This window comes from Pinus tabuliformis, chromosome 1_1 (assembly GCF_031772625.1).
Source record: "Pinus tabuliformis cultivar Carrire ecotype Pingquan chromosome 1_1, CPIR1, whole genome shotgun sequence".
NCBI lineage: Eukaryota > Viridiplantae > Streptophyta > Pinopsida > Pinales > Pinaceae > Pinus > Pinus tabuliformis.
Genome location: NC_142297.1, coordinates 916411999 through 916427745, shown reverse-complemented (window position 1 = coordinate 916427745; position 15747 = coordinate 916411999). Strand labels below are relative to the sequence as shown.

The 15747-nt window shown below is 35.6% G+C and overlaps 1 pseudogene; it reads right to left on the bottom strand.

Moving 5' to 3' along the window:
* LOC149217378 (putative inactive leucine-rich repeat receptor-like protein kinase At3g03770) overlaps positions 1–15747 on the bottom strand; it is a 45478-nt pseudogene that overhangs the window by 26599 nt on the left and 3132 nt on the right.

The window sequence follows — 15747 nt, the reverse complement described above, 5'->3', positions numbered from 1 at the left end:
ATAGAAAATGAAAAGAAACAACCAAATAATCCAGTCACTACCAGAAGGATTATGGACCCCAATAGAAATGGATCTCACCAGACACCCCCCATGAGAATTCCATTTCAACGAGCACCGATGCAATCCTCCTATTTAGGCATCACCAACTACATTCCTCCCAAAAATAAAATTTCCAATATTGTTAGTTATAGCCATAATGGCCTTTTCAGACCACAGCTCAAGCAGAAGACCCGACAACTTGACCCAGATAATATTATGCCTCTGCATATCTGAGAAGGGATTGAATCTTTCATATCACTTCTAAAGTAAGAGAAACCACATGTTTCTAACCCATGGATGATCAACAATAATAGTTGCATCCTTAAGGCGTCACAAATGAAGGGTGAACCAACGCTTGAATAAAATACTTACCTTAGGTCTATATGAAAGGATGGGAGACCAACATTGACCAACCCATGCTTTCATCCTCTCCCCTATCATCTAGATGTATGACCATATTCCAACCAATCTTTTCTTCTTTAAAACTACCACCCTCTCCTAGAAATCGTCATCCTCCAAAACCATTTTTTGTTTCTTCTCGACTTCCTTGATGCCTTTGTGCCTCCGCCCTCAACTACCCTTGTAGTTCTCTATAATATACCCCCCAGACAGAGGAGATACATCATTCCCTGATGCAACTTGCTCTAGAAAGACATCTCACTCCTCTTCCTAGTGTGAGAATCATAGCCTAGCGATAATAAGATTAACATTTTCTGTCACTTGAACCACCACTTCAATGAGTGCTTCTATGTCCAGGGAAAAATCTTGCATGAAATCCTTGTTTGACCCCATCCTCTAGAGCTTTTATAACCTTATACATGTCTAGAAAGTAGAAACAATCAAGGACACCACATGTCCACTCATCTGGACAAAAAAACAAAACCACCCCCAGAGCCACTTGGGATGGTCACCTCAACCACTACTACAGGTGAGAAGGATAAGTAATTTCAAATGAACAAAGTTACCAGATCTTTTTCATCATGCACACATAAGTACAAGCAATATAAGTAACAACAATTGAAGATAAGACACCATATCTTAGGCCATTTGTAATTATAAACAAACTTTGTGTGAATGGCTCCACCATGACAGTAAACATCTATGATACGATATTAGATGTCTAAATGTGAATCAACTTGCCTTATTCTAGAATACCCAAATCGTTACATCCTTTTCAAAATAAAAGGAATTCGAAATTATTATGTTTGTAAGGCTTGATATTTTCATTTGATAAAATAACTTGAGGATTTCAACTTTGCGTCCATGTTTGGCATATTTTCCTAGAACATGCTATCTTATATTCTTAAAGCTAGGACACAAAATCAACAATGTTTCCTTTGAGTTCATTGAGTAATTTTTTCAAACACGTTTATAGCATACTTCATAAACCCAAATTTGATATGTATGTCGATAATATTGTTCCCTACAAAATAATCGGGTTGAGATATAGAATTTATCACAATGGCCTATTAATATTTTTTCTTCATTCAAAGATTCATGTTTGGCCAAGCCTGCTATTAACACTAAGATTTAATCAGACAGTTCATAATATATAGATCTATATCCCCTTTTCTAGCACACATCACAATGATTTAGAGCTCAATTTGGAACACCAGAGAAACTTTCCAAACCCATATTTCTAATGATGGTTGCTAGCCTCTATGAAATAATAATTTCTTGACACTACATCCCAGTTAAATAGGTTTCCATTAAATGGAGATAACTGTGAAAAAGAAAAAGTGGAGTCTTCAAGTGATTTTTTTGGACCCTAATCCCTTACATGAAAATTCCAAAGCCACATGGGAATTCAAATTGTAATTTCCAAAATACCCACACGTTACATATTCCATTTTAGATATTTTGTCAGACAATTGGTAGACATTCTCAAAATTTTGCCCCTATACTTTATCTCTGGCCCTTGTAGGCTCCATGTTGCAACTAGTCTCTGATTCCACTTGTAACATCCCCAATCCTCTAAATGAGTGGCAACACTCACACAATACTGACAAAACCAAAACAACATACATAATTTAAAGAGAACACATAAATATTGTTGGCTCCCCAGAGTCACACCACATTGTGCTATGGTGCAGAGCCTGGGAACTTCTAAATGGGCTCTATGTGTTGTTTAATAAACGAAAGATTCAAACTCGGGCTTTAATTGTAATCATCCTACTTCTTGAAATATTACTTATGTTTGTCACTCGCATAGTGTTGGTGTTCTTTCTTTCTTTTCCAAACAATGATTGATGTAAGATGATATTACAGCAAATAGGAAAACCATGAATTAATTGTTCTCTAACAATTATATATGACTGTGAAAGTCAGACTTGAAACCTTAATTATAACAACCCTATGTTACACATTCAAGCCACATGAATCTCCTTTTAGCCTTTAAGTGTCACAAGAAAAGAAATAACATTTTGAATTCAATCACAACCATAAGGTTAAATCCTCATGTGAATTTATGTTCTCTTTATTAAATAATCAATTGTAATAAGACAATCAACATAATCAAAACTATATATAGCTTAGGAAAGTTGTTCATATTCAAATGTATTTAAGCATTCTTCATGAGCACATGTTATACACAATTAGCCAGTAAATCTTTGTTAAATATGTCTTAGGGTAGATGTTAATTAGAGAGTGGTTTAGGATCAAGGTTTGGGGAAAAGGACCATTACATTAAGTCTTTTACTGGGTTGCATTTCTGTTGATTTTGAGTAGGAGCATTCATAACCCTTGGGTTTGACATAAAAGTTTTGAAAATAAAAGATGGATGAAAATGGAGAATCAATCTTTACCTAACTTAAAGGAGAAATTAAAAATTCCTTCAAGCCAAATAAAGCCTGGTGGATGATTGAGCAATTAAGAATTCAGCCATTAGAAGAGATATAACTATGAAATTTACTCTTTCCTTTAAAACCTCGCAAGAAATATTAAGAAAGCCAAGATACTCTTCAAGATAGCTTTATAGATCTTGCAAAACTAAAGCAAACCATCATATTGATGCCAAAATTCATTTTAGCTTAGATATTTAAACAATTCTACACAATTTACACAACATATCAGGTTCCAAACTCAAAATGTCATGAAATTTGCATAAACATTTTTTCTATTAGTAGTAAACTTTACAATAAAGGTGACATGAACACATACAGGAGGAGAGAAATAGAAAACCCAATAGTTCCTTTGAAATTATTTCCCAAAATTACTTCAATGCCTCCCAACAATTCACCAAAAATTTTAGCAGAGTTTCCCCTACAACCAAGATTTTACCCCCTTTTACATTTAAAAATGATGCCTATATATAGGCACTCCAAGATATTGGCCCTACCCTAAACTACTAGTGGTATATGGAAAACCAATTAAGTTTGTTATAAAATTTCTAGTTGTATTGTAACTAAATTTTTCTAGAAGTTTCCTTGCACATCTATTGATTGTAGAGTGGGCCCCTCGATATTTGGCTCTGATAGCATCTCTCCTTCTTGGTTGGGTGTCACTTTTCTTCCTACTCTGGGTGCTAACTGAGAAATGTTGATTGTCTTTGGACTTGAGGCCACTCTTGCCATGATTATGCTTTTCCTACATGTGAACTTCTTTCAGACAACTAACTTATAAATTTTCAACATGCCCTTCCTCTCCTCACCGTCTTGTAGAGTACATGAACTTGCCTCATGTATTTCTTGTTCCAAGCTCATGATGGGGTCATAATGCATTCCCTTACATTCCCCGAAAAGGCCTTTGAGCATGAAAAATAGCTCAAAGTTATTTCAATACAAATCCACTATGCCTTATGTTGCATTGTTACTCACTCTACTTCCTCCAAGTCTTTCTGACTTTCCTTTATAGGCCTCAAGTCATTCATGAAAGGCTCCTTTGGGTGCAAATCTCCATTCTCATCGAAAAGTGATGAGATATTTTTCCTACATAGCACCACATATTTTCCCTTGAAGCTCTAAATTTCTTGAATCATGTCCCTTGTTCTCTTTTCAACCTACGAGATCTGCTTACATTTTCTTTCTATTTTCCCTATTTTGGCTACCCACTAGGAGTGATTGATATTAACCTCAACAACTTCTTCTTTGGTCATATGATTGATGAAGCTGATGATCAATGTATCCTTTTACACATTCTTTCTGATGTCCCCTTTAAGTCTATGCAGTTACGTTTGAGCCGCCTTGATTGCATCTATTTTGTCTTGCATCTACTCCAAGTACCTCCTGTGCTTCCTAACCATATTGGTGATTCTTTCCCAAACCATTCTCTTGGCCATCCTAAGAGATAATATCCTGGAATTTTCCTTCTTCTGGTGGAGGAGTAATGTCTCCAACTTTTTGCTATATTCTCTTACCTGGTGAGGTTTTCCTTCAACTTATTATAACTTTTGTATTAATTTTGGAGAGGGACGTCATGAGCCCTCTAGATATTCTGACATGTTCAAGGAGTCCATTTTTTCTTCCAAGATGTGGCGTAATTGTTTGAGATCCAGATCTCTTAGAGGTGTGTTCCCAGCGCTAGTGCTAGTGTTAGGACAACCAATTTCCACCTCCTTTCCACACGAAGGAGAGGCCATTGTTGAGACAAATTTTGTACTTCAAGTGGGAGGGTGGACTAGAACCATGTATTGATGTGATGGATTAGGCAGTGAACAACCCCTTGTAGCTCATACTTAGGTGAATGTAAAAGGTTTTGTTGATGGTTATGATAAGTCTTAACCTGGGGTGGAGTAATTCAATGGATATAGGGCTATTTAGGATTAACAATTTTCCAGAGGATTTAAATCGTGTGAATTCCAAGATGTTGGCTTTGGTGGAGATTATCCTCCCATACAATTGGAAAACGTGCTAATAACAGGATACAAATGGTGGAATTGGTCAAATTTCAATGTGAGGAGCCTTAAAAGAGTAAGATTATGGGGCGCATTTGGGTTATGCTATGAAATTGTTATGCCTGCACTTGAATTTCCTAATTTGGAAATTTTGGGGAAAGATGGAGGTGAGTATTAAAATGCACTGTAATTAACCCAAATTGAGTAGATTGCTGCTATTTATCGCAATTGGGACTTATCATGTTTGCACATGTTTTTAGGGAGGATATTTTGATGATTTCATGTTGGTGTCAATAAAAAATTTTCCCCTATGCTTTATCTTTGGCCCTCGTAGACTCCATGTTGCAACCACTCTCTAATTCCATGTGTAACATCCGCAACCCTGTCAATGAGTGGAACCACACACACAATACTGACAAAACCCAAAAAACATACATAATTCAACCAGAACACATAACTATTGTTGGATCCCCAGAGTCACACCACATTGTGCTATGGTGTAGAGCCTCGGAACATCTAAATGGTCTCTATGTGTTGTTTAATAAACAAAAGATTCAAATTCAGGCTTCAATTGTAATTATCTTACTTCTTGAAAGATTTATTATGTTTGACACTCTCATAGTGTTGGTGTTCTTTCTTTCCTTTCCAAACAACAATTGATGTATGATGATATTGCAGCAAATAGGAAAACCATGAATTAATTGTTCTCTAAAAATTATATATGGCTGTGAAACTCGGACTTGAAACCTTAATTATAACAACCTTATGTTACACATTCAAGCCACATGAATCTCCTTCTCACCTTTAAGTGTCACAAGAAAAGAAATAACATGTTGAATTCAATCACAACCATAAGGTTAAACCCTCGTGTGAATTTATGTTCTCTTCTTTCTTAAATGATCAATTGTAATAAGACAATCAAGAGAATCAAAATTGTATATATCTTAGGAAATTTGTTCATATTTAACTTTATTTGAGCATTCTGCATGAGCACATGGTATACACAATTAGCTAGTAAATATTTGTTAAATCTGTCTTAGGGTAGATGTTAATTAGAGAGTGGTTTGGGATCAAGGTTGGGGGAAAAGTGCTAGTATATTAAGTCTTTTACTAGGCTGCATTTTTGCTGATTTTGAGTAGGAGCATTCATAACCCTTGGGTTTGACATAAAAGTTTTGAAAATAAAAGAAGGATGAAAATGGAGAATCAAGCTCTACCTAACTTAAAGGAGAAATTAAGAATTCATTTAAGCCAAATAAATCCTAGTGGATGACTTAGCAATTAAGAATTCAGCCATTAGAAGACATATAATTATGAGACTTACTTGTTCCTTTAAAATCCTTGTAAGAAATATCAAGAAAGCCAAGATAGCCTTCAAGCTAGCTTGATAGATCTTGCAAAACTAAAACTAACCATCATATTGATGCCAAAATTCATTTAAGCTTAGATCTTTACAATTCTACACAATTTACACGACATATCAGGTTCACAACTCAAAATGCCATGAAAATTAAATAAACTTGATTTCTATTAGTAGTAAAATTTAAAATAAAGGTGACATGAACACATACATGATGAGAGAAATAGACAGACCAATAGTTAATTCAAAATTATTTTCCAAAATTTCTTCAAGACCTCCCAACAATTTACCAAAAATTTTGGCAGAGTTTCCCCTACAACCAATATTTTACCCCCTTTTACATTTCAAAATGAGACCTATATATAGGCACTCCAAGATCTTGGTCCTACCCTAAACTACTAGTGGTATATGGAAACCAACTTAAGTTTATTATAAATTTTCCAGTTGTATTGTAACTAATTTCTTCTAGACATTTCCTTGCACATCTATTGATTGTAGAGTGGGCCCCTCAAGATTTGGCTTTGATAGCATCTCTCCCTCCTAGTTGGGTGTCGCTTTTCTTCCTACTCTTGGTGCTAACCGAGCAATGTGGACTGTCTTTGGACCTGAGGCCACTCCTGCCATGATTCTTCTTAGCCTGAACGTGAGATTCTTTCAGACAACTAACTAATAAATGTTCAACATGCCCTTCCTCTCCTCGTCAGTTGGTGGGTAGATGCACTTGTCTCATGTAATGCTCGTTCCAGGCTCATGATGGGATCATAATCCATTCCCCTACATTCCCCAAAAATACCTTTGAGCATGAAAAATAGCTCAAAATGATTTTGATACCAATCCACTATGCCTTTATGTTGCATTGTTACTTGTTCTCCTTCCTCCATGTCTTTCTAGCTTTCCTTTATAGCCCTCAAGTCATTCATGAAAGGCTCCTTCGAGCACAAATCTCCATTTTCGTCGAAAAGTGACAAGATATTTTTCCTACATATCACCTCATATTTTCCCTTGAAGCTATAAATTTCCGGAGTCATGTCTCTTATTCTCTTTTCAAACTGCGAGATCAGCTCACATTTTCTTTTTATTTTCCCTGTTTAGGCTGCCCACTAGGAGTGATCGATATTGACCTCGACAACTTCTTCTTTGGTCATATGATTGATGAAGCTCATTATCATTGTCTCTTTTTGCGCATTCCTTTCAATGTCCCCTTTAAGTCTCTACAGTTCCTTCTTAGCTACCTTGATTTCATTTATTTTTTCCTGCATCTACTCCAGGTACCTCCCGTGCTTGCTAACCATCTTGGTGATTCTTTCCCAAACCATTCTGTTGGCCATCCTGAGATATAATCTCCTGGAATTTTCCTTCTTCTGGTGGAGGAGTAATGTCTCCAACTTTCTACTATAGTCTCTTACTTGATGAAGTTTTGCTTCAATTGCTTCTAACTTCTGTATTAATTTTGGAGAGGGAGTTCGTGAGTCCTCGAAATATTCTGACATGTTCAAGGAGTCTATTTTTTCTTCCAAGATGTGTAGTAATTATTTGAGATCCAGATCTCTTAGAGTGCGTTCCTAGTGTTGGTGCTAGTGTTGGGACAGCCAATTCCACCTCCTTTCCTTTAGAGTGTGCATTTATACACGGAAGGAGAGGCCATTTTTGAGCCGAATTATATACTTCAAGTGGGAGGGTGGACTGGAACCATGTGTTGATGTGACGGATTATGCAATGACCAACCCCTCGTAGCTCATACTTAGATGAAATGTAAGAGGTTTTGTCGGTGGTTCTAATAATTCTTAGCCTGGGGTGGAGTAATTCAGTGGATAGAAGGCTATTTAGAATTAACATTTTTCTGTAGGATTTAAGTCATGCGAATTCCAAGATGTTGGCTTTGGTGGATATTATCCTCCCATACAACTGGAAAACACGCTGAGAATGGGATACAAATGGCGGAATTGGTCGAATTTCAATGTGAGAAGCCTTCAAAGAGTAAGATTATGGGGCTATGCTCTGAAATTGGAGGCGAGTATTATGATTAATGTAGTTAACCCAAACTGAGTAGATTGTTGCTATTTATCGCAATTGGGACTTAACACGTGCGCACATGTTTTTCTGCAGGATATTTTGAAGTACACATGGCATATCACGTGGGAGGCTTGACTGCTTTTGGAGGGCACGTGTCTTGCTCTTGCATGGTCAAGCTCCGGGTTACGGAGACTCGAAATGGTGCAGAGAGGAAAAGGGTACCAGATGTCTGTAGCTACACAACCTCCTACTTGACTAACCCCCATGCAACTTTCTGATGTGAAACCCGTCGTGCTATTCGATAGGTAGCTACCTGATAAGTGTGTTAGATTCTTCATCGAGGCTCTTGTGATGTCACGGTGGTGGATTGGGTGGTGAGACTGAGACACATGGAAGGCAGTGGGTGGATGGCATAGAAACGTGGCTGCAGATGTGGCGAGTTCCATGGCGTATGAGGCGGACACAGAGGGAAGAGACACAACTGGTCCGTGCGGGATTTGGCGCGGAAATGAGTGCCAGGTAATGGGTGATGTGGTGTAATGGAAAGCCGACTGACATGGGTGAAGACATGTGGTAGTGTTTCGCGCAGGGTGAGGGGCGAATATCTCAAGCCGTGAGGTCATGCGGGAGGGTCGTGCTTCCGTTACGTGGCCTACTCATCGAATATGGTGCATGAAGCTTTCCCTGGTGACACCTGTCTGCCTACTTGGTCCACCGTAGTAGAATGTGCTTGCTCTTAGGTGTTGTCGTCAGCCAGCGCTCGAACCTAGAGTGTGGTGCATTCCGTAAGGAAAATGACTATGCCCACATCGTCATGGCTACTGGCACCCAAGAATAGGACTGTGACCAGGATTGAGTCTGCGCCAAAGCTGAAAAACTGGTCGATTATGCTTGGCCTCGAATCTCGTCACCCATTTGGTCTCGATAACAACAACTATTATGCACAGTAAAACCATAATAACTAAAAATCGTATGATTACCTAGCAAAAACATTTTAGGATAATATATAAATAGGAATATAAGAAGTTTTGGAACACGTATCTTTTAAACTTTTTGGCTAGATGCAAATCTCAGATATTCCTCCTAGCCATATACCACACTAATCTAGTTCTCTTATCAATTGGTCACCCCATCGCTGGGATTCGACTCCATACCATCAACACACCCAAAAATATAGTACAATCTTAGTACCAACAATCATTGATCAAGTTACCAAGCTCGACAATATCCAAGTAATAGTCATGTGGCTTCTATGGATTCCACTCGCCTCACAAGCCTTCAGGGCACCCTTCGAGGCCTCACACAACTAAGGTACCAAGCATGGCAACATTTAATAACCATTCCTACAGATCCTAGGAGCACCACTACCCTCACAAGTCTTCCAGGTACCTTTCAAGGCCACACAGAGCTAAGGTATCATACTCGTCAACCTCCAACCAGCAATATCACATGCCCCCATTATCTCCTATCTCAGTCGACTAGGGATGTGCCAAAGTCTTGTGACTCCAAGAGTTATGCTACCCTTGTGGGTCTTATAAGTACCTTGGAGGCTCCCATCCAAAGACTCTTATCCCTCTATTTTGGTTGTCCCTTGAATAAAGGAAACAAAATTTTATAGGCTTTGAGCCATTTTTACTTTATATTATAATATTACAATATATACTTTCATATCATGATGCCCTTTAGTTGTGGATTCTTGGCCCCCAAATTATTTTTTCCCTTAGTTCACAACATAATGACAAATTACCTAAAATTCCATGTCAGTCAGGCTCATTCGCCTGATCTTCCTCGGGTACTCTAACCTCAAATTCATAAGTATGTTGGCCAACCAGCCTAATACATCATACATATCTAGGCACACAATCCTTAATGGAACTCGAATCACTTGCTTAATAATATGAGTTTCTTAATCCAATTACATAGACACACCAACCTTAAAACATATTGGTTCCTTGGCCCATTGGCCTAACCTTTATATACATACAGAGACATGTAAGCCTCAATAGAATTATGTCTCAACATCGTATTCAATGTTCTGAATCACTAGCCTAAGCATGACATGTACATGTATATTACAATTTGGGCCCAAGTTAAGGGTGTTACAAATATATGTGGATAATATGGATTCAAATTATGTAACTATTTTTTTGAATAGAAAGCTCTAAAAAGATAGATAGTTTAAAAAGACACTAAAAACAAACTTTAGATGTCAAATTTATGCTCCTTTTAAGAAAGGCATAAAATGTAATCAAGGCACCATGTGGCAGGTGAAGGTTGGTCTTGGTGTTGATGAATGTACAATGAGGTTGAAGTAAAGAAAATTCCATTCCTAACTTTGCTTATAAACTCACTCTTACAAATAAGATATTTATGAAATGACTCGCTTTTATAAAACAAGTGAGAATCACTTTTACAATGAGTTTTCTCTATGAATTAAATTGTATACAAAAAGTAACTTAGAAAATAATAGTAAATTTAATAGTGATTCACTAATATAAATAAGTGAAATGCATTTTACAATAAAGCTACGTGAAAACTTAATGCTACATATGTTTCTAAAAAATAACACAAGGAAAAGAAAGAATTGAACTTAAGACTTATTAGATAAAGTGACTTTCAACCTAGTGAAATAGTGTAAAATATATAGCAAATCCTATGAAGGAGGAGTGGGGTGCTTTTTTTTTTTCCCTTTTTTTGAAGTGTGTGCTTCCCTTGAAAATTGTTTCTTATTTTCTACAAAATACTTCAACAAGGTTGCAAACAAGTGAAATTTTGCCAAAAATGAAAATCAACATTTAAAAATATTGGCATTAGATATCTATTAGCTTTCCTAGAAAATGCAAGTTTTCTCTCTATTTCTAATTTGTTGACCTCAAATAAAGCATATAGCAAAGAGGATACCTAGAAAATAAAACACTTTATGGTCTATTTTTTATTTGTTGACATCACATAGAATGCATGGAAAATAACATGTGTAGATAGAAAGAGTAACAAATTGAGAATATAAATAGAAAAATTAAAATATTAAATTAGTAAAAATAAAATTTAGAAGGCATAATCAAAACTTATTCCTTTTGGTCTACCTAAAAAAATCCATGTCTTGGGAAAATGAAAATCTTTTCATATGAAACAAAAAATGTTTTTCACGGAATGTAGCACTTCAAACTCAACAAAAGAGACTCTTTAGGCTAGAGATGCATAGAAATAATAAAACCTAGAAATAATTTGATGCATGCAAGAATACAGATTCAAGATCTTGATCAATAATAGAGTGGCTCATCCAATATGGGTTTTGATACCATGTTTGACAAGACAAGGTATCTTCACGTGGGATGAATACCTTACACAACTACTGACATAACTAGATCAAAGATCAATACATTAGTGTTTTTAGATTGTTAAAACCCTCAAAGAGGGAAACGATCCATGCTCCCAACCAATACAACCACTTGATGCAATATATTAATGAAAAAGAAAAGTTATTGTACATAATCGTTTCTCATAATTGATCTTCAGTAAATGACCCCTCATGCTCTTTAAATATAGATCATAGACCAATCAAGCTATTAATATCAAGAAGAATATGAACCACCAAATCACTTATGTCTAAAACATATTGTAATTGTTAAATTACATAATTTCAAAAACATACTAATCCATAATAAAGAAACACATTTTTACCTAAATATGCGCTAAATTGAGTTGATCTTAACTGACTCTGAAGTAGGATATATATCCTAACACCCTAGAAATGCTAAATTCACTAATTTTATGCCATGAAGAGAAGACCAAACATGTGGTGACACGTTGTTTTTTCTAAGTGATTCTTGTGAAAATGATATCAAAACAATTCAATATTCATAACTCTCTAATGATTAAAGAATTAGACAAAAGACTTTCAATATTAAATATATAAAGTAAACCAACATTATTCTTTCAATTAATAAATTATTTTTCTAATCTGTTTGAGTTGATCTCTTTAACCATCACCACTCGAAGAACCATAGGTTAAGAAATTAAGAAATAATTCACAACTAGAATGAAATAAAGAGTATGACCTTCTTCATAAGGATTGTAGGGGTTTTTAAGTTGTATAATTGGCATTGAAAAACACAATTATGTTTTTATTTTTCTATGAGATATTTATCCAACGTTGGGGGATTAAAGAGATTTTTTTATTTTATATCTAAAAATGTTTACAAATTAAAACAAAAATGAAATATCCCTAAGTAGACAAATGTTTGAGGATTAAACAGAATCTTGTAATCTTATATAGAGAAATGTTTATAAATTCAAACAAAAATGAAATATGTGTCGGAAACTAGGTAATTACTGAAAGGGGGGTAAATAAGTAATTGTGTCTTTTCACAATGACCAATTCCAAATTATTTTAATAGCCTTTTAACATTTTATTTAAAAATTAGCAAAATTATAAAGATATAAGAAATTAACCATAAAATCAAAGGCAAACACACAAGAAACTAATGCAACACATGTAGACACCAGATATAAGTGTAAACCCATAAAGGGAAAAACCACGTATTTTGTTGCTGTTATGTAAAGCAAGTACCCAATCCCTTTTTACATCAATTTTTGTAGGCTTCTACCTAAAGGAGGCTTCAACCTCTTGTTTTTTTGCAAGATAAAACTTTTTGGGAGCACCCACTCCCTCTTCTTACAGGCTCCAACCTGTTCTTTATTAGGATACTACCTAAAAGGAGACACCAATCCCCTAATACATGTAAGTTTTATTTTTTTGGTTTACCTAGTCTTTAATTTTGAATTCTTCTTTCTCCTCTCTATTATGTACTCAATATCTACTCCTTTGCATTTGATTCTCTTCTATGTTCCCCTAATTCAAGTCAAATTTTGTTCTGCTTCTCTTCCTCAAGTCTTTATGTATTTCTCTCTTTTCCAAACAATTCATGAACCAGGTCTCTCATGAAATTAATCGATTAGCTAGCTATTCTACATTCCAAAAATTTATTTTTATATAACTAGTTGTTTGTTTGTATTCCAATGCAAGGATTTGAAGTGATTCAGTGGTCCACTCGTTCATTTCACATTCTTCTCAAAGTTGAAACTGACATTTGGATAAACAAATTCCTATCAAGGGAATGAAAAGTCTTCCAAATGAATGGTATTATAAAAGTTTGTTTATATTCGAAATGCCTAACATGGAAATTAAGTGTTCGACATTTGAAGTTAGGGATAAGGAAATTAGCAAGTCACACCAATTGTGATGTTAATAACATTGAGTATTTTCATGCTATGCAAATCATCACATGGATAGGTCTACTTTATGGCCATTTTTCTCATCATATTCTAGAGCAATATCATCATTCAAGATTTTCAAAGTTATACCATGCTCTATGTCCTTATCGTTTCTATCCTCCATAGAGAAGCTAATAGAGAAATCATCAAATTCAAAGGTCTAATCAGATCCAAACTTATCCACAAATCTATTAGGAAGATAAGCATGGTCATGTCACTGGTTATTTGGGCAGAACTTGTACTATCACAAATCACATACTCATTCCTCTCTTCATGGAAAGTTTTAGTCTAAGGAAAGGTTTTACTATGTGTGCTTGGCGTCTGTTGTCCTTGAAAAACTATTATCACACACTAGGAAATTTTGGACATGGTTCAAACAATTGATGGGAAGTTTAATGTCACAATTCTCACCACCTAATGTATCTTGTACTTTGGCTGCATAACACAAATGTCATAGCACATCTTCCACTAAAGGATGAGATTTTGAATCTTTTGAAATACATTTACAAGTAATTTCTATTATTGTTGCCAAGGATTCATCAACACTAATACTTAAAATAATAGGATCAATAATTCGCATTCTACTTTCCTCATTTGGTATTGAAGTTCAACAGCTCTTGAACTATGTTTCTTTCTCGGTTATGCATAGAAAGTGGTCTTTCAAAAATGGTTTTCAGTATAATGAAAAAAAAGTTATAAATATTTCCTTAATCAACAAATTTCCTCCTTGAAATAATTTTTAACTTTATGGTTGATGGATTTAAAAATTAGATACCTCCTTAAATATTTTGGCTCTATTTGCACAAGATTATGCTTTCAACTTGTTAAAATAGCAACAAGAAATGATAAAAATAGAATCTAGAAATTCCAATTTTAATTTGTCCTTGAATTAAAATCGAATTTAGTCTCACCAGCTACTTGGAAATAATTAATTCATTCATTATGGATTAATTAGTTGGAGAAATTCAAGTTAGAAGTCTTTCTGAAGTCATGCAAGAGTTATCCCTTAAATTAAGGGGATTATCCCTTAATTAAGGAGATAAAATTGAGTTATATTTGAGTTGTAATTAGTTAACTCAGTTTACTAAGTTAAGTCCAGTTAAATTAGTTCCAAACTATTTTAGGAACTAATTCTGAATTATCAGTCAGTTGATGCATGCATGCACTCAACTAATGTACTCCAGATAACTGAAGATTCCCTCATCAGTAACTCATGCATGTCTATTTTGAGAAAGGCCCAGTTGAGATTAAATTCAAGGATAGTGTACTATCAGTTGCATGTTTTCTCTTATAAAGAAAACTCATGCATGCAGAAGGAATTAATTCCTTGAGGATTGCACAGTTCTGACAGTGTGTGAGATCAGTTTTCCACTTGGTTGGAGGAGATCATCCCAAAGGAACAGTGCAAGGAAATAGGATCTTGGAGGGCAGAGAGGAAGGCTTGTGAGAAGCCAGGATTGCCTATGAGCATCTGTGAGGATTGTACTGAGAGCTGGCTAGCTGTGAGAGCTAAGGCTTTGTATAATTCTTATGTATTTCCATCTTGTATGATAATATAGATAGTGGGGTTTTTAGCTGAGGCTTTCCCCATAGTATTTTCGTGTGTATTGTGCATTGATTCTTCTTCTTCTAGTTATATGTGTTCAGCTCGATCTTTCTCAATCTTTAAGCTTCTGCAAATTGATAGTAGAAGTAGGATATAGTATTTTGCTTTGGTTATATTGCATTATTGGGTTAATCTACAGTCAGATTTTATACGTGATCTTAGTGCGAGATTTGTAGAGAATTTGTAGAATTTCTACATGGTATCAAGCCTAGTTTATTAGAGTTGTGAACAGTATACGAAGAAGAGAATTTGAAGTTTTAAGTTCGGGGTTGCCGGTGAAAATTGAATTCTTATCATACTTCAAGGTTGGCCAATGGCGTTCTATGGCTTGAGACTTGAGTATGCCTTGGAAGGTAGCTCAAATTACATAGCATGGAAAGATCACATGGAGGCTGTATTAGAAGACAATGGCTTGAAGAATTTCATTGTTCAAGAAATCCAAAAGCCAGCTCCAACTAATGCACAAGAGTTGGTTGAGTGGAAGAAGTGTGTGGCAAAGGCGAGACGAATCATCCTTGAGGGAGTTCGAGACCATATTGTCTCGAGTCTCCATGGGAAGGATACTCCATATTCAATGTGGAAGACATTGGAGGACCTCTACCAGAGTAGTAGCGACCAGAGGAA